A 22,963-nucleotide genomic window follows, 5' to 3' on the forward strand; every position below is an offset into this window, starting at 1 on the left:
TTTTGTTACGTCGTGTGCGTCCCTCAGGTGGGCGGAGCCCGTGATCCGTCTCACCTGAGGGTCGTTTGTTTGCCTTTATATGTCTTGTCTTTGTACCAGTTGACCGTTGGTCATTATATCCTTAATTTGGATCTATTGCACAGGTTTTTGGTTTGCACACTTTCAATTAAACCATCCTTTTTCCCTGAGACTTGGCGTGATCGCTTCCTTTTTAGTCGCTCACCATGCCCGTCACAGTAACTACTACGTTTCACAAGAAATAGATGTCTGACTGAACAGTTCTCTTGTATTACATTAACAAATACGAGCCTCTTGTAATTCCAGGACGAAACATGAGAGAACGTGAAGACGTTAAAATTGGGCGTTTTGAAAATAAACAACCATTAAATAATGTGATAAAAAAGTGAATTATTTCGAATCATTTCGAGTATATGTATAAATATTTAACTTAATTAAGTTTAACGTGCTGGGAAATATTGAAATGGACCCCGAATATGACGTACAAGTGATTGAATTCCACCTTGTAAAGGTGTAGGAACCCTGCAAACATGACTGTTAATTGCGCTGAAACACGGCGGCAAAATTCGAAAGGTGCACAACCTCGCCAGTGTGGGGCCTTCGCGCAGGGGCACATCCACCGCGATTAAGTCATTTTCGGCGCGCGGACCCTCGCATCAAGTATAAACCTAGCTTTAGGCTGCTACACTGTGAAGCCACACTTTATGTGACTTCAACCACTCTACTGGACTACCATGCATGACCACATGGCTCAGATGTGGCTGTGGCATGCGGCTCTGTTCTAATGGGATGCGATGGGCCAGAATGCATTGCACAGCATTTAGAGACATCACAGTAAGATGGCTCTCACCCACCGTATTCTCTAAAACCCAGACACACGGCCTGTAGGGTGTTGAGGCCAGTTAGCCTCCTGTCCAACAATCAATCTCGAGTCATCTTCCCAGACCTGGCCCAGGACAACAATGCTGCCGTCCGAGCCCAAACACCCACCACTTCCACTACACCTCCATCTACCACCTCCACCCCCACTCCGGTTTTTATGAGGTTGGCCTTCCCCCTGCTATTGAGGCAAATGTGGCCCATCAAACAAAACAATTTACGAGCCGAGCTAAATTTGACCTTGGGCCTGGTGAAATACCAGACAATCGCTCTCTAAGAGTGGAGCAGCCCAAAGAGAAGGGGCTGTGTGTCAAAGACGTCAAAGCATTTTCTCTCTCTTTCTCCCTTATTGCGGCCTGTCTGGTGACCTGGTCACAGCTTAGAAAATCCATGGACTCGGAAAGACTTCTATAATGTTATTCTTTAAGGAAAATAAGACAAACCTATCAGAAATAATTAAAACATAAGAAATAATTAAAACATAAGAATTACACCTGGAAACATGACAGGAGAGAATGAAACACTGAAGGTTTTTCAGTTGAAATGACAGTGAAAAAATACAGTAAATAATAGTAACATCTATTCAAACATATTAACTGTCCATTTGTTATGATAAATGAACAAGTGTAAAACATCATTAAGGAAGTGAATTAGTGATGCATAGGACAAAGAGAGCAAGAAAGAGAGAGAGACAGACGGAGAGAGAGAGAAAGAAGAGCAAGTGATGAGTAGTTATAACTCCTCTAGGTCCTGTATCATGCTGTTTGGAGCACAGAGCAGCTCCAGGGCTCCAAGAGCTCTTTAACCGCATGTGTGCTGGGGGGGTATTGGACCCACACACACACACACACACACACACACACACACACACACACACACACACACCCCACACACACACACACACACACAAAACTAGGCTTCTAAACCCCCAACTCCTTCCCAGTTGTGTAGAGAATTTAAATAAAGCAGACAGCAGTTTTTCTCAGTCTTATGGTCGTGTATGCATAACTCCCTCATAGCTCTGTACTAAAGAAGTCGTCCGTAATCTCTTCCCTTTAGTGGGAATCCCGCTGAGATGCATTAAAGAGATAAATTGGCAATGTCTCTGTGGTGACAGAGTGCTCATCTGTCTCTGCTCACCTCCATTGATCACAATTTATTTTATTTGTGTTGTAGGATTATTAGACGGAAGAGAAGAGCTGCATTAATAAAGAGTCTGCTCATGAAGTTAAACGGAAATGCAACGCTGCCTCACAGGAAACACACGAGCATCTCATTATCGTAGTCGGGGCAACGAGATCAACCTCCTGATTCCACCTGCCCAATCGTGATGCAGATACAACTCCTTGCTGACCAATTGTAACAAAATTGGGATCATTTGATTTTTATCAATCCGTTTTTGCATTAGCCCAGAGCTTTCAATCATAGCCATTCGGTCTGATTTATGCAACTATCAATGCAGATGGAAAACAGACAGCGTGCTAAATCAGGAATGTTGCCGTACATACAAATGTAACAAGGAAAATGGACAAATGCAAGACTTTGTTCACTGAATTATTGAATCACTATATTCAATATGAGTGTAAAGTCAATAAACGGCTTTGGACTGCAATAGAGTGAAGGACATGATGAAAAGTGACACTGAGAGTGAGAGACACTGCTGGTGAGGTATGCACCTTACACCCACGTGCCACCTCACGTCCGTGCGTTGGACCAGGGACCTGACGACAGGTGCGGCAACCTGTGTAGTCACCACAGCTAACACATTTCGCCTAGCTCACCCCCAGAACCACATCTCAGTTTTTTGAACACTCACCTTTACACACATGCTGAATACAATTAAAAAGTCTATATTCTTTGACAAATCAAGGGCACTCTATGACATGCAGTCATTAAACTAACCAGGAAGCATGAAGTCTACACTGACAAACTAGTTCATGATTAAACCGTGGCAAATGATCGCATGCAAACAAAACATGACATCAATAAGACATTTATTGTTTAAATGAGTTTGTTTTGGCTAGAATTCTTGCTATGACGTATTTCATTCACTTGCAACTACTTGTCATATCTTAATCATGTAAACTCTTCTTTTTCCAGTGTCTTCTGTGTTGGCATAATACACACGGCAATAAATAAAATGAGGAATCTGGACAGGAAATACCAAAAATACTGGGGAAAGACTCAGATTTAGATTTTTTGCAAATGCAATCTGGGTGGAAGAGCATAAATAACCTAAGTAATGAAGGGTACGTACAACCCCTGGGGCAGTTTAATGGCGTGTAATTAAATTAATTGCATGGGTTTTACTTTTTATTGGCTCATTCTTTCCCAGGTTCTTTCTACGAAAAGATCGATATTATCTGAAATCTCTGGCAATTACGTGTTGGCTCAAGGTGAGGCTCTGATACCGGGCGCTCTTCCTCTCTGGAAAGCGGCCAAAGCGGAAAGAGGCGCTCGCCGTCCAGGAAGAGTCGCAGACGCGCCTCCATTTGCGACGGCTGCGCCCCTCTCTCTCGTCCCAGTGGCGGCGGGAGAGACCAATTTGCACTTCCATATATCACCACAGTCCATCAATACCCATCTCCACAGAAGTGCGAGCGCCTTTACGATGCTTTTCTATGAGGACATTGTAATGCCGCCGTTTTGCTTTACTCGCGCAGAGAGGTGATTTGCTCCCGTGAGACCCAATTGCGCCATTTGCGGTACATAAATTTGAGCCCCATTGGCTTATAAAGGTTCTGCTTTTCTCGCCTCTGCATTCAGCTGGGATTTTTTTCGAAGCACAGAGTACCACAAATATGTCTCGGATCAATGTATCCTGCCTTTAGCTGAAGACAAAAACATTTCATTAAGATGTTCATTGTAGCACTATATTGATACTTTATCAGCCATGCGTTTTAGCTTAGCTTAAATCCAGATCAGAATGCTGGTATCTCACCATTCGTTCTCCTGCCGTATGCTTACAGCATGATTGTAATGCTAATACGATTCAGAGCTAAGTGTGAATTACCATACTATTACACAAATGTATTCTTTGGGCACATTCTTTATTCAAGGTGACATTGGGTTTTTCACATTACAGTATGACAATATGCTGAATGAGATTTAATAGGATTCATTCAACTTGCCATTTATCACAAGGGTTAAATAAACATGCAGCTATTCAAATGTGACACATGTTGTACATGAAAGCAAAAGCCAGGACTCTCATTTGCATATTCTCTGACATCCATGGCCTAAAGATGAGAGATTATTTACATAAGTGCCTGGTTACTTCACCCACTGACCTCCTGTAAACATTATTTATGACTGGAAACACATCTTTTAATTCAAGATATGTATTTTAAGGTATATATGAGAGTCAGCGCACCAACACAGAGCATGAGTCAAGGGTCATTTTTCATGCCCAAGATGAATATTCAAAAGATATGCTTTAAAAAAGAGGGAAAGAGAGAGAGACAGAGAGAGAGAGAGAGAGAGAGAGAGAGAAAAGGAGGAACGTGAGAGAGAGAGTTAACATTAATTAATATTCGCAGCAGTAAAAAATGAAAGCGAGACCGAGGCTAATTTTATGGGACAATTAATCATAGGTCTCCATAATTACACTGGGGAGTTTACAAATGATTTTTTTAAGGGCCATGGGTAAAAAGGACAGGAGATAATCCCATAGCCATCAGAAGTGCAGGCTTCCCCCTAGATTCACCCACCACCAATACTGCTTTAATTGTGTGCCATGAGAGAGGGAGAGAGAGGGAGAGAGAGACAGTGGGACAGAGAGGAGTTGGGGCTGGGCCTTAATTGCAGGAATGATGATGGGTGTGTGTGCAGGAACACCCGACAGTGCTGAGGGAGGGAAGCAGGCCGCAGCAGGTCTGGAGGCAGGCGACGCGGCCAGGTGCAGGCTGGGTAAAAATAACAGGTCTCATAGCACAGGGCCGCTTTAATGGGACTGTGTGACATGACAGCACATGTATCTGGAGCACCTCTCCAATCCAGTGCTCTGGCAAAATACACATCAGACACACATGCACAAAAGCACACACACACACACACACACACACACACACACACACACACACACACACACACACACACACACACACACACACAGATGCATGCATGCGTATACACGCACACATACACGTGCGTGTGGGCACAGAAACATACACACACTCAAACGCACACAGCTGTGATAAGCTGACCGGAGCACATCTTCACCTCTGTTTCACACCTTTGCCAAGCCACACACACACACACACACACACACACACACACACACACACACACACACACACACACACACATACACACATGCAGAGCCCCAGAGTTTGCCCTTATTCGAAGTGACACATAATAAAGCAGCGGCGCAGGCAGTATTGGCAGCGGAGACGCCGACGGGGCCGAGCTAGACGGCGCACGTGACACCCGGGGGCTAATTCAGCACGCGCTACCGCAGCACAGCCTCCATAAAGGGAGGGTGTTTAGTGGCCCAGCCGGGTCCAAATACAGCTGTATAACGGCAGCTACTCACTTTGCGCGGCCGGAGATTGAAGCAGGAGTAAAAAGTGTTGCATCGCGCGGCGAAGGCGTGGGCTTCCAGGCCTGTTTAAACCACAGGGGGTTGTCGTGATTTTGGGTTTTGCTTAGCACTAGCATTAGCAACAATATATTTTGCTTACCATTAACATAATATAGTAATTGAATATAGCTGCTGCATTAGATGTGTTTAAGCTGTGAACCCTAAGAAGGGCCTTAGGAAATCATGATGTGTAAGGAGTTTCAAAGGGAAGATGACCCGGTCAGCGGGAAGTTGAGGACCGCAGTGTTAGACTGATAAAGGAGAAGTACAACATACCGGTGTAGGACAGCATCCCTTTAACAGATATTCTAATATGTTGAAACAAATGGAAAAGTCATGTCTGCTTGAACAGCAAAATCATGTTTGCTCGAACAACACCATGTAAGGTATAGAAGAAGATCTAAGCGTTTGGGGGGCGGAGAAATCATATATAAAGACGGCATGCACAAACACTTGTTGGGTCTCTCTGATGTAAATGTTAGGATGTGAGATCCCCAGAGATATCTCTGTTTTAATAAAGGCCTTTTTGGTATTGCTATAATTTTGGTATGGTTGTTCTTGCTATCTCCTTCCCATCAAATGAACGCGCTGGGCTATAGTGGTTGATAGAAGTTTAAAGCCCTCAACAGGGTCCATGTCTGGGCACGGTGCTTCGGGTAAAGCACAAATTTAAAAAGTCGTGGGAAGGAAAGACGACCCGCTGACAAGTGTATCAGACAGACAACATTGATGTCAACAGAATCTTAGAAGCGTGCTTAACGAGAAGAAGTCTTTCTCGTTAGAAAAAAGCAGAAAAGTCTTTGTGCTTTCATCCCCTAAATGGGGAGATGAAAGACGTATAATAGCCATACTGTTAAAACCCTCAGCAGCAGGCAGGGAGGACGGGGTTTCTCTTCCTGTCTCCGCTGAGCCACCAATTCCCCACACGGCAATGCCAACAGAAGTCGGAGCGGGAGGGTGACAGACAGCCATGATGTAGAGATGACCACCCCCCCAGCCCCCCCCCCCCCCCCCCCCCCCCCCCCAAGGGCTGCTCGTTAAGGATGTTCTGGGACAAGGACGTGGGTATTCCACTGACCTTTGCGAGGGTCGCCGTTCAGAGGCACAAGTCGCACCGTGCTGAGTGTGCAAAAGTCCGGCGCACGGCCGTAGTCCGGAGAGAAGCGCCGGTGATCCGTTCCTTCAGTCTGATTCCCAGATAGGGCTTCCTGGCAAACCAGAGAATAAAAAGGCCGCACACTGGAGCAATCATTGGTATACACACCCGAGTTAAAGGCAGCTTCAATCCTTTATACCAAATATTGTGATTATTTTGCTACATATTGCAATGGCTTGTGATATATTTGTGGGGAAAATGCTGTGACAACACACGGGTGGTATGATTAAAGGTTGGCCCACATTATTTTGAGCAAACCTATTCATGCTTGTTGGATCATGTGAATACAGTGATTTATCAAAAGTGCCCAGAGAGTGCACACCCCTCCAGTGAGTGAGACTAGTCATGGTGCTCTCAGCAAACAAGAAGAAACGTGATGTATTACAGAAGCCTGGCTGCATAGTCAGCACTGCGGAGGTCAGGATCGCGATATCGATGAACAACCAATATATTGTACAGCTTTATGCTTAACCCAGTTTGCTGGAGGTTAGGGAAACTCCTGCTGCCAAGGTCGAGCTGTTTGTCTTTGCAAACACAATCAGTCTGGCCGACCTTCCTGCCGTCCAGCTAAGTGCCGCCCCGATAAAGCCCGGGAGATTGGCAGATGAAGCCACTGTCATGGTGCACCATGTCACTGACTGACCGCTGGAGAGACACAGAGTGACACCACACACCTAACCTCATCCTAGTCTGACAGCACACACGTGCAGCCATAGATCAGTGCCAGACAGCCCGTGCACACAAACCCACGCACACGGACCCATGATGCACGTGTGCAGTTGACGTGCAACAGAAATCTGCTAAATGCACTAACAATATGTAAACAAGTGCAAACTAAAAAATTCAAGCAGTGTGTGAAAACAGGCCTCATTAATATCGTATATTAATTAGTGAGTGTCAGTATTATGTGCAGAAAATAGAGTGTGCTAATGTAAAAAAAAAAAAAAACGATGCCACTGAGTGTAAACATAACAGCTCCCATGACTACGCCCTGCTGGCCTGGTGGTGTGGGAGCGATCCGATCACATAGATCTCACAGGCAAGACCAATATAATAAACTTCAATATAATACACTCATCACTCTTCCTCTTTAAACATGACGAGCTCTTAGAAGAGTCTTGGCAACGGGTGAGGCCGGCCTTATAAATATAAGCGATTGGGCAGAGAGGGGATATATGGCCAATAGCTTTGATTCATTGCGCCATAATAGCCTTAAAGATCAAATCAGATCGGTCAGATTACACTGCTGGGTTTGCCATTTTTAATAATAAAAATTACAATGCTGGCTGATAATAGAAGGCTGATGAAGATATGACATTTTTTCCCCATCCTGAAAGTAATGAAGCCTGCTACCATCTTCTGTAGCAAACGAGATGGTGCAATAATAATAGAACAATCAACCAAATCATTCGTCATTCTCGTGTTCTGCAGGAGCGTCACGAATACCAATGAACGCGAACTATTTTGCGTCTTTACTTCTCCGTTTAGAGCATCGCGGGGAAGATTCAACAGCAAGTCGCCGTAGGACCTTCGATCGCAACAGCACGCCTGCCACGAGGACGCCAGCAGTAAGACACGCCACGCAGGGCTCCGTCCGTCCTTACGGCAACGCACGTGCTGTCAGTCACTGCTATACGCATAAATACATGGCAAGCTTGGACTTTTCATGCATTTCTACAGCAGTGCTAAAGGCACCCAAGTGAAGTGAACTGTGTTTACTTTGCAGCTGTCTTGTAATGTACATCATGGCCTCATAAATACAACTGAAAGAAGCGTATGGTTCAAGTGAGAGAGCATTATAGCTGGTTAGAAGTCTAATGGCAGAACGTGGTACCTGATCTTCAGCCTCAGTAAATGATGTATTATTATTGAACAATTAAGCAGTGACATCAAAAACAATCCTGATGTGCTATTTGTTTTAGTCGAGAGTTACACTGTAATCTAATTAAATTAATTGTTCATTTGGTGTTTTATTTTATTACACAATTGGACATTACAACCTTGAACCAGTAAGGCATAAATCTAAAAGTATAATAACTCATTAAAACCTTCCCTTAATATGCTAACGCTTTAAATTAAACTGCAGTGCCTGTTTCTGAAGCTGGAACAATAAAGAAAAATGATTCAGAGGCATTTTGCCTAATCAGGAAAATGAACTATCATGGCCACTGTATTTCAGTCACATTGAGCCAAATAAGCACATGAAGTCATTGGCGTTCAGAAGACCTGAAGAGTGAGACAGGCAGACGGGCAAAATGACATTTTGCTCACCTACAGCTCTCAGTAAATCCACCTGCCACGCCGCCCCCCACTGGGCTGTGGTCTACTGCCCGTAATCACACGCAGGCCTGCTGCTCCCTCCCATTCTGTGTGCCGTGTCCCATGAAGAGGTGTGTGGGTGGAGCTGCGCAGTGTGGTGAAGGTTATATCCCCCACATACCTCCACCTGTCCCCACTCTCACACTCACCACCCACCCCCGCCCTTCTAGTGTGGGCGAGAGAGAGAGAGAGAGAGAGAGAGAGAGAGAGAGAGAGATAGAGAGACAGAGAGAGGGCGAGAGAAAGAGACAGAGAAAGAGAGACAGAGAGGGATGAGAGAGAGGGAGAAAGAGAGAGAAAGACAGAGAGAAAGAGTTACATGCACACCATCCTGAGATTGGCCCCCATTCTGAAGGAAAACCAAGTTGCCATGGTAACCTTTCTCCTGTTTTGAGGGGTCAGTTCACTCCTTTACATTCAGGGAAAAGAGAGATACTCATAAAGAGAGAAATACTGAGGGAGAGAGAGGGAGGGAGTGAGTGAGAGAGGAAGAGAATGAGAGGGAGAGAGAGAGAGAGAGAGAGAGAGAGAGAGAGAAGGAATTTAACGAATGTTCCCAGTGGACTGGCCCACTGTACTCAATTACACTACACTTTGCTTAAAGGAAATGATTTGTTGAAGCAGCCAGTACTCAACCCTGCCTGACATCAGTGTTGCCACGGAGATGTAGAATTAGGTATTGATCGTCAGGGAGAGAGCGACAGATAGAGAGAGAGAGAAAGAGAGAGAGAGACTGTAAAACAGAGAGAGGAAGGACGGCTGGCGCCAGTAAGCAGGAGCCAATCCAGCACCGCAATTTACAGTCGAAAGACTCGAACAAGCACTGGACATCACAGAAGCCAATTTTACACACACTCACCAATATCAATTTTACACACACACACACACACACACACACACACACACACACACACACACAGCCACATATACACACACACACACACACATACACTCACCAATATCAATTTTACACACACACACACACACACACACACACACACACACAGCCACATATACACACACACACACACACACACACACACACACACACACACACACACATACACTCACCAATATCAATTTTACACACACACACACACACACACAGCCACATACACACACACACACACACACACACACACACACACACACACACACACACACACACACACACACACACACACACACACACCAATATCTGCAACAGTTAATAATGGAGATCTGATGCCCCACCTGAGTTGCATGATAACCCTGACCTGCCTCTGAAGCACCTTGAAAGGGTGCAGTGACATTACAGAGCCAGTAATGTAAGAAACTCTGAAATAAACTGAATTTTCTATTTAGGAAAGCAGCACATAAAATCACTGTAAATTACTAGAAAACAATTTAAAATCACTGTATGTGTGGTGAGTTGCAAGAAACCCAGATCCAGACTAGGAGCAAGTCTGGGCAGAGATTGCAACTCTGTAGTCATGTAACAGAGAATCCTGTGAAGGTGTATTCCTGTGAAGGTGTATTCCTGTGATGGTGTAATCCTGTGATGGTGTAATTCTGTGATGGTCTAATCCTGTGATGGTGTAATTCTGTGATGGTCTAATCCTGTGATGGTGTAATTCTGTGATGGTGTAATCCTGTGATGGTGAGTGTGAGAATAAGTTAGATAGGTCCCGGCCTCTTAGGACTGCAAAATGACATATACAAAAAAACAATGAAGAGATTATAGTGCCAGCCTACAGCAACAAGACCTTGCTGAAAAGTGACTGAACAATTGTCAGACAACTATTGTGAATCATCTGTTCATTTGCTTGGTGGTATTATCTATAATAGTATAGAATACTCACTTCCTGAACGAGGAGAGGACTCTGGATTAATCACACATGGTGCTTTAATCGCACACAAGGTGCACAATTGAAATCACTAATTGCAGTGTGCAATGATCAAACTGCCGATACAGTGATGCATTGAACAGGAATCTGCGTGACTCCCTTCTAAACGAGGGAGGGTGATCAGACTGTTCCCACACTGATGCAGTTCTGGGGGCCTGGAAGTCTTGGGGACACTCCATAACACATCAGGCAGCACTGGGCTAACCACGATCCTGCTGCTCCAGCTCAAACACACCGAGGCAACATTCCACCAGGTCCCCCGTGGGCCGTAGCATTCCCAGACTCGGAGCTCATGGAAAGAGCCATCGTATTTCGCCATGGAACCACCCCCACGGCTGCGCCGTGCACTCTTCTGACCAGCTTTGGCGCTGTAGACCAGAAATCGTAGGACAGCGGCGGACTTCCTGCACCTCCGAATTAGGCTTCCTCTGCCCAGCAGGCTGCCAGAGTCCAGGGATGGTGCAGGAGCAGCTGATCTGAGATCAGTCGCCTCCACGTGGCGAGCCAAGCTCCATGCTACCCGGGGCGTGTGGTGGGGCCGGGTTGGGGGACGGAGGGTGGGGGGTTTGAGGGGGGGGGGTGGCAGCGAACGCAGGCATTACCGTTAAATTATGGCGCCATCATGGGCGAGGCGATGACAGCTTCATAAACTTTGATTTAATCAGACGGCGAAAATTGAAGCATTATAGGAGATAACGTACGGTTGAGCGGTGATATATCTGCAGGGTGATGTGCCGGTGACTCCCATCAGAATTCATCGTGACACTCCTCCCAACTCGCTCCCGCGGAACCAGGGTTCAAGCGCTCAGCCAAGCCACCGTCCATCCAGCGCTCCGTCCGCAGAGAGGGCGAGACGAGAGAGAAACGAGCGAAAGAATGCAGGAGGCAGAGCACGAGACAAACCAAGACGGGCGTGCACGGTCGGCGTGTCATACACGCGCCTACCGCGTGCGTTAATTAATCAAAGCCAGGGCCGATCCCGTGCAAACTGGAGCATGATAGCTGCAGTCTCCCCTGTGCCACCTGGGTCAATGTCATCCCTGTGTTCCTGCCTCCTAATGCAATCAATGGAGTTCTTCTACTATCTATTGAAAGTCAAAGTGGACGTATCTGCGGTGGCGCAGAGAGCCTCTGTCAGATAGAGGAATCAAGCCCATATTTCTTACAGTCGTGTTGTGCTAGTCCTCACTCCCGTCTGCGGAGCGCGCTCGCTCCTAATATACAAAAGATCTATTGAAATATGCATGAGGGCCCTGATGGCAGCTCTAAAAATAAGCTCAAATAGGGAATACATCGACAGCCCTGTCATTGGGCTCTCCTTGAGATACGCCATCAGCCTCACACTGATCTCTCTCTCTCTCTCTTTCTCTCTTTTGCTCCCTCGATCACTGCAACTCTTATGCTGTCCCAATCCTGCAATGTGCTCTCTATCAAAAACACATGCTAGAACGAACACACACACTCACACACATTCACTTATTTTCACAGGCACATAGAGAGCACACAGCCTAACACCTGTAAGAACACAATATGAGAATATGAAGAAAGTCTGCAAGGAGTCTCACTATTCGTTCTTACGCCAACTTTTATTAGTTTACAATGCGTTGGTTTTAAGCATGTTATTTCTTTATGAATTGCCATTAAAAACGCAGAGGCCATAATACAGTCTGCCACAAATGTATAAAATACTATTACCTTGGGTACTTTTATTTGTAATGCAATCCCTCGGATACAGTGGATATAGTTAATAGGCCATGGAGATGTTTATCTATAAATCCACACCATAGCAAGCAAACGATTCAAAATATTCTAAATTGTGAATACTGTGCTTTTTCATGCAGAGGGAAAAGTCAAATTTACCAGCTGCAGATCTATAGTACAGATGGTCCTTCCCCATGAGCTCACAGTGCTAATGTAAGTGCTTCTTTTACTGGCTGTCCAGTATTGGCGGGCATCATTTAACGCTACATTAGCCACTGTTCATTCATGAAGAATAATACACGGAGATAACGCAAAGATTCGGCAGCACCGCCGACATACACATGTCAGTACATGGCGTCTGTGACCTCAAACTTGAGACACACACTCTCAAACGCGCTCGCTTTGCGTAAGCGGCGTCGCACGTGCGTCGGACGCTCTCCCACCGAGCGCGCGACTGGTCACCTCTGTAATTGGGCGGACTTTCCCCCCAAGCTGGTGTGAAATATTCCTGCACGAGTTTAATAAGTTCCAGAGTGTCGGCCTGTGTGCCGCTGGTCCCCAGGTGCTGCTGAGAGTTCGCAAACATTCATCACCTAAAGATCCAGCAGCACCAGAGCTAAAGCAGACTAATGCCTTCCTGCTCCCACTTCGCCGCCGTCCTCACCACATCCAGGCCAACAAATACGCCTTTAATAGTTATCTATGGAGTCCCTCGCATGCAATGAACAGGCACATTCATTTCGCCACTCTCTAGCTCAGTGTAAGTGGATCAATTAAGCCAGACTACGAGTTCAGCAGGTTTACACGCAAAGCATCGGTTGTAAAGTTAAGCTTAAGTGGGGAGCCAGATTGAATCCGTGATCCGACAGATTATCCCTGATCCAAACATTCAATGGAACCAGCGCACCACACCCTACACCCCAATTGAATTCTGCTCCTAACTCATTATGGTGTCTGTGCTGAAAAATACTACCTTGGCACATGCCTGTGTGCTAATGGCCATCTGATTGATTTTTAATTAGTTGCACTTTTGGATCAGGGCCAATCAAACAGATCCTTTATGCATAACTAATCAGTTTTTTAGATACAGGGAGGCGATTAGAATTGATCTCATCTTCAGGAGACAAAATGGCCGAAATTACAGACAATTATCACCTTAAGCCTGAGCAACATCCAGAATCATAAATGAGTTCAGTTCCATTACATGCCTCAGGGAATAGAGCACTTCATGTAATGGTCTTTACATCTAATTAAAAAGAAAATGTACAAAAGAAATTCTAACATACTGCTCACAGTGTATTCACTGACGACATTGTGTACATAGAGTATATAAAAACACACACAACCAATTGAAAGACTTAAAAAGAACTTGTGAGGAGAGGTGTAACGAACCACTCATGTTTGTTTTGTAGGGTTTTTCAATCTCTGTGCTTGGATGGTCAAAGGGCACTTCACAAGCTTTTGGTCAACAACCCAAAGTCTACTTGGAATATGCAGACACAGACGATGAAGCAGCTTCATAAAAAAACAGTTTTAAAGTCTTCAGGGCAGAAAGCCATTATGTCTTTCCAAATGATTAGCAAAGCGTTTGAGCTTTTTTTCTACTTAGAAAAGACTGTCGGGTGGAATACATATATTCTCAAAGTGATTTAGTCAATATCCATATCCAGAAGCTCAGGCTAATATTCTATCTGGCAATATTTTCAATTTCTACCAGGTCCTTCCGCCGTTTTGTGTTTTCTGCTGTTTACCATGCTAGACTTCCACATTTGGTTTAGAAGCTCCAGGTGCGTGTGTTACCCTGTACCTGATTCACAGGTTCAGTAGAAGATTAAACAAATCTATGCTCATTAAAATAATGTGTCATAGGATTTAGAGGGCTGTTACAGATCAAGGGGACCTTAGAAATCTTTGAACACATAACAATCTGTGATTATATCACTGAAACATTTCTGTGTTTGTGGTCGCATGTATGTTGATGTCATGTTGCATATTCCAGGATCACTGGAAGCATCGTCCCTGAAAGTGGGACAGTTCAACTGTCTTATCCTGGTAAGGTTGATTTGGGGGCGCCCCAGAACGGCCTGGGGCAGGAAACAGACACCGTCCCATGTTCTTATGCAGCTTCAACTTGAGTATTTCATTGGCGCATAGCTGTTTAACTGGAACGCCCAGCTGTCAATCACTTTTATTATCCTTTATGCTCAAATATTCCCACACTTTTGAATGGGGGTGTGATTAATTCACTTTAAACACACATGATCAACATGATCAACATGTTTAGGCATGACCACACCCCCTTTCTGCCATTCAGAAAAATGTCATCCCATCACATGGCCTGCCATCCTCCCACTCCTGTGAGACCACGCCCCTCACATCCACCCCCCAGCAGCTACCTTGATCCCGGCCCGCTGCCCCACCCTGTACATGTGAAGGAGAGATCACATAGAGTGACCCTGTGTGTGGGAAGAGCTGGGATCCAAGAAGGGAGTGTCTAATCCGGGCGTCCGGGTGAAATGGACCAGGCTTTGCAGAAGCGGGTGCCACAAACCGTTTCTCCTTAACAACGGCTTGTGCGTTTGATTTGAGATGCCATGCGTGAGGTTGTCACCTATTCATGGCAGACCTATCACACATAGCTCTCTGTCAGTGAGCAGATTTGGATTGTAATGGCAGTGAGTTAGCTAGCGCTAATCTGAGAAGAAAGTTAGGGCGTACTCACACTAAGCACGGTTTGTTGGTTCCGTGCTGGGGCCCGGTTATCCCCCCTCCCCACTCCCTCTCTGGCCTGCACTCACACTGGCTTCAGCAACCCGGCCCGAGCACGCTTACGTCATCACAACGGCGCTTTATTTGGAAAAAAAGCGCGCTCGCACAAAACTATGGAGTTCACGATTCTCTTTTTATTGTATTTTTGGAGTCGTTTTGGGAGTGCAGAAACACGGTGCAAGCACAGATTTATCGTAATTTAACACAATTGTCTGCTAATCGCTTTGCCGCTATGACTGTTTAACGTGAGCGTCGCATCACTGATGTCATGTTTGAGTTCCAGAGAAATGAACCAATCAGACGAGGCACCAAGCGGGCCCGGGCACGGATAGCGCTCACACTAGAAAAAAAAAAAAAAGAAGCGAACCGTGCCCGAGTCCACATGAATCGTGCCCTGTCCCACCTCTTCAAGCGGGCCCGAGCACGGTTAACTGATCCGGGCCCGGGCACAGTTGGAGCGCTCACACTAGCCAAACGAACCGTGCTTCGGCAGGGAACCGTGCCCGGGCCCGGATCACAGAGCCTAGTGTGAGTACGCCCTTAAACGCTGTCTGAGACACTTAAATAGGGCCTGCACATCAACTTTTTGTGAAAATGTACACCAATAGGCAAAGGATACTTGTACATAGCATACACACAGACACACACACACATACACACACACACACACACACACACACACACACATACACATTATAACGCATACATCCTACCCAGCTATCCATTCAACAGTAATTCATGTGTGTGATCCATCATTATCATGTTTTATTATGGTGACAGTATAAGATATAATTCACAGATAGCCAGAGATAGTTGGGCTGACAGCACGCAGGCGTTGTGTCCTTTACCACTGTCCTTTGCTAACTGTACTGAATACAGCATACCCACCTCTCTCTCTCTCTCTCTCTCTCTCTCTCACACACGCACACACACACACACACACACACACACACACACACACACACACACACACACACACACACACACACACACACACACACACACACACACACACACACACTCTCATAAACAAGGGGGTACCCTCAGACTCTGCAGATATGCATCATGCCCTCCAAACTCACTTGTCTATTGAGACAATCCTGTTCATGTGGACGTGTCCTTCAGATCTGGTAGGACAAATCCCACATAATCCATAAAGGAAATATGTATATTGAAAACACATTTCAATAATATCAGCCAGCATCTTCAAACAAGCAAATTCTAAACACAATTCCATCAGCTCCATGAGGTATTTGTTGGTGAACTTTCAAAAAAAATAAATGTGATCCTTTCCTTCAATAGAACAGATAAAAAGTTCATCTTATATCATAAACTATAAGATTTTAAGCTCTTTTGCATCATATATAGTTGCTTTCACAAAAAAAATCTACTTTGGCATGTTTTATTGCTTTTTTAAAGTAGATTGAGCACTGACTGTATTTTTTATGACTTTTCTCTGGGAGTTGAAAGACATCTCTGAACAGCTTGAGGTTTCATGGTAATTTGGTCAAGATGGTGGGAAACCCATGGTTGCCTCATCTTCTGCAAAGCTGTTTTCTCAAAAGTGGGCAGCAATGACAGGTTGGTTAGACCACCGAATGATCTTTGTGTGTGGAGCAGTAATAAAACAGGTTACAGGCAGAAAGAGAGGAATGGTTCTCTGGAGAACAGCACCGCTTTTCGAGAATCTGGACCCCCCCCCCCCCCCCCCCTCCCATCTACACTGATCTGGATTATGTACTACACCAGAACTGATCCAGAAACAATAACTTTGCATGGATAGGTTTTGTGGCCCCTGGCCATCAGATGAATAGCACACGGATGTCATAGCAGGAGCCGGCCTCCCCAAATCCGTGCCCTGCCGCGTGCAAGGCCAGTGTTTATTTGGGTAATGAATTGCTGTAATTAATGCAGTCATCGATTCCGCTCCCACGTCCCCAACAAAGGCCAGTCCGATTTTTAATTTAGGAAGAGTTTGAGGGCAAAGAGAGGAGATGGGAAAAGGAGGGGGACGGTGTGCAGGACAAAGAGAACCGATATATTCAAAATAATTGCCATGCGTGTATAGGAAGAGAGTGTAATTGTTCTATGAATCACATTTGAATGCATTCAATTAACTCCCACTGGATGTAGCCACTCCTGGCTCTTCATGCAGGTTCTTTGTCCTGCCTCTCAGTCTAACACTCTCTCTCTCTCTCTCTCTCTCTCTCTCTCTCTCTCTCTCTCTCTCTCTCTCTCTCTCTCTCTCTCTCTCTCTCTCTCTCTCTCTTCTCGCTATCTCTCCTCTCCCTCTCTCTCTCCCACTCTAATAAAAATGCAAATATGGCAGGATCAGCCAAGAGTAGAGGAGAGGAGGACACTCTGGAAGCAACATTTCACAGGCCCTGTGTGACACTAATAACCACTATGCATTTCCCTGGGAAACCAGTGAAGTGCTATAGCATATAATCTCTTGAGACTATGGATGTTTTAATCTGCGTTAGCACACTAAACACACTCCTTAGAGGGCAAATTAACCCCCAGTAATAGTATTCAGCTTTATTAAAAAGATATTTGGTTCTGGAATAAATATCATCCATTAGAAAACAGTGTGTACTGTAAAGTCTTTAGAGACTCTTTGCCAAATATGGAATTTATGACAGGTAATCATGAATACAAAGTCTCATATTTAAGTACTCAGCAGTATTTTTCATCGCAAACTATGAAATAGTTTGTTTTCAGAGATGCCTGTGGTAGACCTGAGCTGAGGCTACGGTGTTTTACTGTTAGAACACCTGGACTGGGGTCATGTGACTGCGTTACCAGGGCAAAAAGAACAATAAGGGTTCTCCCTCGCCCCATTTGTTATTATGGGATGAATCTCACCTATAGAGCAGCCTGTCTCCCCTGAGTGTCATTAGCAGAAAATGAGCTGTTGACCTCTGATGACTATCGGAAAAAAAAAAAAAAAACTTGGATGAAGTAATCAGCACAGATCCATTGATTGACTCTATGCACCGAGCAGGCACCAAGCCACAAGAGGTGTGATTATTCAACTCATCAAGGGTTTATTAGCAGACAAAGCACAGATAAAGCACAGATAAAGCACAGATAAAGCACAGGTCACATTGATCTTTCATCGTCATTTAACATGTACTTCGTGGTGTGTTACAGCTGTGTTTCGAAATAGAAAAAAACTGCGACTGGAAGACTGGTAAAACTAAACACTGTATTACATTTTCAAACCATTGCCAGAAAACAAAGATGTTGCTTAAATATCTGATTGTTTCAATCATTTTTACCCCAGAGGGACTGTTTCCTGAATCGCCAAGCTTCTAACTGGGTTTTCTGAATTAGTGCATGAAATCAATTCTAGTGCTTGCTCTGTTTGATGATGAAATAACCTCTTCCACCTTACTTGATTGCATGTGGTTATTGGAAGTTGAAAATGTAGCACAAGTAATTACAAACCTCATCCATAACACACTTAAGCTATATTGTGGTTGGCAGAGAGCTGAGTCTATTGTGGACTCTCCCAGTGCTTAAGAACAATGATTATGAGTGATGAATTGCTTTAACCCTCCAAATTTCAGAGGAGACTGTGGCATGCCTTATTAAAAAGAGAATAGGTAAGAGAGTAATTAAGGCCAGCAAACAGCAGCCACGTTGATCCTAGCTGGTCGGTGGAGGTGGCCGCATGAAAAATGGCTCCTCCGCACTTCCAATTAATCAGCTGTTTTTGGCGTAATGTTGTTTGACGTTGGCAGGGAAGACGTCCTCTGGGAGGGCCCGTCCTCTGACCCGCCATGCCTCCGTCACACCCCCGCCCACCCAGCCCACATCGCCGCGTGTGACTGCACCAATCACACACCTCCAGGCGGCTGCCGGTACATGTGTGTAGCGAGGCTGAGGTGTAAAAGGGAGAGGGAGAGAGTGGATCCACTCCCTCTCTCTATCTATTGTTATCAGTGCTGGGGTCCCCCCCCCCCCACACTGATTGGGAGTTGATAGGGCAGGCCACACAGAGCAGCCCCAGTGCCTGATTAACCTTTCAGTGGACCGCTGCCTTTCCCAAGTCTTTCCCATCCGATATCTACCACCTCACCTCTCTTCCCTGTGATAAATTAACAATGCAGGAATCCAATGGCCCGGTAATTACCAAACACTTCGGACACGCTAACATTTTTCAGTTCTGTCAGGGGCCTGTCTTGTGCGGTGGGCTTGGAGCCACTCCTCGCCGGCTCCCTGCTTCTCCAAACTTTGTTTTCTCTGACGTAGATTAGATCTGCCACCCCATTACAGATTCATTTTCCTAATTTTTCATGTCTGCTCAGAGGCCCATCTGCGGTGGGCTGATAATTGGGGGGACCGGCCCTGGTGATTAACATCAGCAGAATTAATTACGGCCGCCATTAAGGCTGCAGGTTGCGCCCGGTGATCGGGAGGAATTAACTCTCCCCATCCCCCCCCCCACTCTCCCCATCCCCCGCTGACCCTCACTTCCTCCGTCAGCCCCCCAGCCCCCCCGCATCACCTCGCTTTGGTGCTGCCGACCCCCCCGGACAGGCACAGTCGTGGCCTCGCTTGCCATCCCGTTACCGCAGCCAAACGAACGAGGAGTGTGCGGATCGGGGGAGGTGTCGGCCCCACGGATGGACTGTCGGGAGTCCGGAGGGGAACTCCACAGTGGCACCGCTCGTCTTTTAAGAACACCAATGGGAGTTTGAACCACCCAGCGAGAAACGCAAAAGTGCAACATGCCTCCGACGACCCTTTATTACAGCTGAAGGATGTAGGTTAATATTTTAGATCAGCGGCACTATATCAGTCCGTCGGCAATAGGTCGAAGGGGTATGCACGTGCATGAAAGTGAAACAGAGAGATGGAGAGGGAGAGAGATGGAGAGGGAGAAAGAGACAGGGAGAGTGATGTGTTTGTGAGCTATGTTAATGGCGTACCCCCTTGGTCCTGCTGTGAGCTATACAGTGCTGGTGTCACTGGGAGATAAGCAAATTGCGCCTATATCATATCGACTCGTCAAGGTTAAGAGCTGAGCTACAGGAAGTAACAGCAGCACGTGCAGCCCACATCCTCTCCGGCATTGTTAGATTACTGAATTAGCCAGCACACACACACACACACACACACACACACACACACACACACACACACACACACACACACACACACACACACACACACACACACACACACACACACACACACACACACATACACACACACGCACATACACACACACACACACACACACACACACACACACACACACACACACACACACACACACACTGATGCACACTGACACACGCGCGCACGCAAAGCTCAGTCAGTGGTGGGTTTAGTCTTCTCCTTTCATTTAAATGAATTTGATTTGGTTCCATGAGATCTAATTACAAGCTAACCCGAGCCCCTTCGGAGTGTTGTTGCCAGCGTAGTGTGTGAGTCACGCAGGAAAGGAAGAACTGTGGGCGGCTGCTGGAGCGAGTGTGTGACGGAGCCACGTCACGCCGAGCCGTGCACCCAACAGCAATCAAATCTATAAAAGCGAGATGAGCTACATGTCTGTGCTAATGTCATAATTAAGAATGACTTATTATCTTGGCAGTAATATGTAATGCAAGAAGATAATTGGAAATATAGGGTACATAAATTGGAAATATATGCTAAATCCATTCCGTACAAATCAGGTTTATTTCAGGATGTAAGTAATTGAACTATACAACTTTTTAATTAATAAAATCACTCCCATCTTGGATTTATTATTAAATAAATAGAGTGGTGAATTTACATTGTAAATTTCTATAAAGAAATTTCAGATTTCAGGTGAATTTCATCTCGTCTTTAATTAAAAAAGAAATCAATTTTAGTCCAAGAATATCTTTTTGCACTGCTCATCATTCTTCTCACTTATTGAGTGTGTGTGTGTGTGTGTGTGTGTGTGTGTGTGTGTGTGTGTGTGTGTGTGTGTGTGTGTGTGTGTGTGTGTGTGTGTGTGTGTGTGTGTGTGTGTGTGTGTGTGTGTGTGTGTGTGTGTGTGTGTGTGTGTGTGTCACCATCAACCTCATTGCAGATTGTTGATTTGAAAGGTTCCCACACAAGTCAGCAACTACCATGACCAGTGCAGTAAGGCACAGTCACATTACTGCCGAGGCCTAAGGATAAACACCAGGCAGCTCCTCCATCTAGATACTCGATACAGCTACTTTACTGCACACTGCCTGTGTATGTGTGTGTGTGTGTGTGTGTGTGTGTGTGTGTGTGTGTGTGTGTGTGTGTGTGTGTGTGTGTGTGTGTGTGTGTGTGTGTGCATGCGTGCGTGTGTGTGTATGAGAGAGGGAGAGAGTGAGAGATTGTCAGATAGGAGAAAAAAACAGAGACAAACACTTATGTGCAAAGAAATATGCTCAGTGATCACATCTATGCATTAAAGAAAGGCAGAAGGAGAGAAATGTAGATGTGTGATCACTACAGGCAAGTTGGGGGTGAGACAGAGGTGCACTTACTTCCAAAAACGATCAATTCATTCAACATTTTCCATATTCCATAATAAATCCTGCTAGATTTAAGAGCATTGGAAATATCAGTTGGCAGCTGGAGTCCAGTAATATATTCACTGGATTATTGGGAGGTACACATAATGAGAGCACTGAACTCCTCATCTACAGAGCACAAAGCACAAGCTGTACACAGCCCTGTCCTCTGATAGTGGCACTTTATAAATCACAACTCAGGAGGCAGAGAGTCGTCCAAACATAAAACCTCAGAACTCTAGGCATATGGCTGTATATGTGTGTGTAGGTTCTGTGTGTCTGAGGGTGTGTGTTTGAGTGTGTGTGTGTGTGTGTGTGTGTGTGTGTGTTTGTGAGAGTGCATTTGTGTGTGTGTGTGTGAGTGAGAGAGAGAGAGAGAGTGCTTGTGTGTGTGTGTGTGTGTGTGAGAGAGAGAGTGCATGTGTGTGTATGTGTGTATGTGTGTGAGAGAGAGAGAGAGAGTGTGTGTGTGTGTGTGTGTGTGTGTGTGTGTGTGAGAGAGAGAGAGAGAGAGAGTGCATGTGTGTGTATGTGTGCATGTGTGAGAGAGAGTGTGTGCTTGTGTGTGTGTGTGTGTGTATGTGTATGTGTGTGAGAGAGTGTGTGCTTGTGTGTGTGTGTGTGTGTGTGTGTGTGTGTGTGTGTGTGTGTGTGTGTGTGTGTGTGTGTGTGTGTGTGTGTGTGTGTGTGTGTGTGTGCACGCCTTGCAGGCAACAGGCCTGGCAGGCAGTACAGCATGGTGCTCTGGTGTTTGTCTGCAAGGCCGTTGGAGATCTGCGTGGCTTTAAAAGCTCCCAGGCCTCTCTGGAAGGACAGATGGGCTACAGACACATGACAGCACCGTAACAGGCCCTGCCCTGCACACCCGTTTCTCCACCCCCCCCCACCCCAGCACCGCCCCCTCCAGCCCCCAGCTCCCCCCTCCTCCTGACAGCACCGCAGCCCATGCGGCTCGACGCGTTACATAACCCTGCCTGATTTAGGGCTCTCGGTGGCACTTCCGCGGTTGCGCTCAGTCCGCTCATTAAAGGGAGGATGTCATCACTCCGCGACACCCCGGGGAGCGCGACGCATCACACACATCCGCAACCGGGCCGGCCGCCGTCTGGCACAGCCCGCGACA

The 22,963-nt window shown here is 45.9% G+C and overlaps 1 long non-coding RNA gene across 1 annotated transcript in view; it reads right to left on the minus strand.

Annotated features, from left to right (window-relative positions):
• LOC143512480 (uncharacterized) overlaps positions 1–22,963 on the minus strand; it is a 74,310-nt gene that overhangs the window by 42,884 nt on the left and 8,463 nt on the right. Inside the window, exon 5 of the long non-coding RNA XR_013130469.1 lies at positions 6,558–6,687. This is a non-coding gene — a long non-coding RNA (uncharacterized LOC143512480). The remainder of the gene's footprint in view (positions 1–6,557; positions 6,688–22,963) is intronic.

Source organism: Brachyhypopomus gauderio, chromosome 4, assembly GCF_052324685.1.
Source record: "Brachyhypopomus gauderio isolate BG-103 chromosome 4, BGAUD_0.2, whole genome shotgun sequence".
NCBI lineage: Eukaryota > Metazoa > Chordata > Actinopteri > Gymnotiformes > Hypopomidae > Brachyhypopomus > Brachyhypopomus gauderio.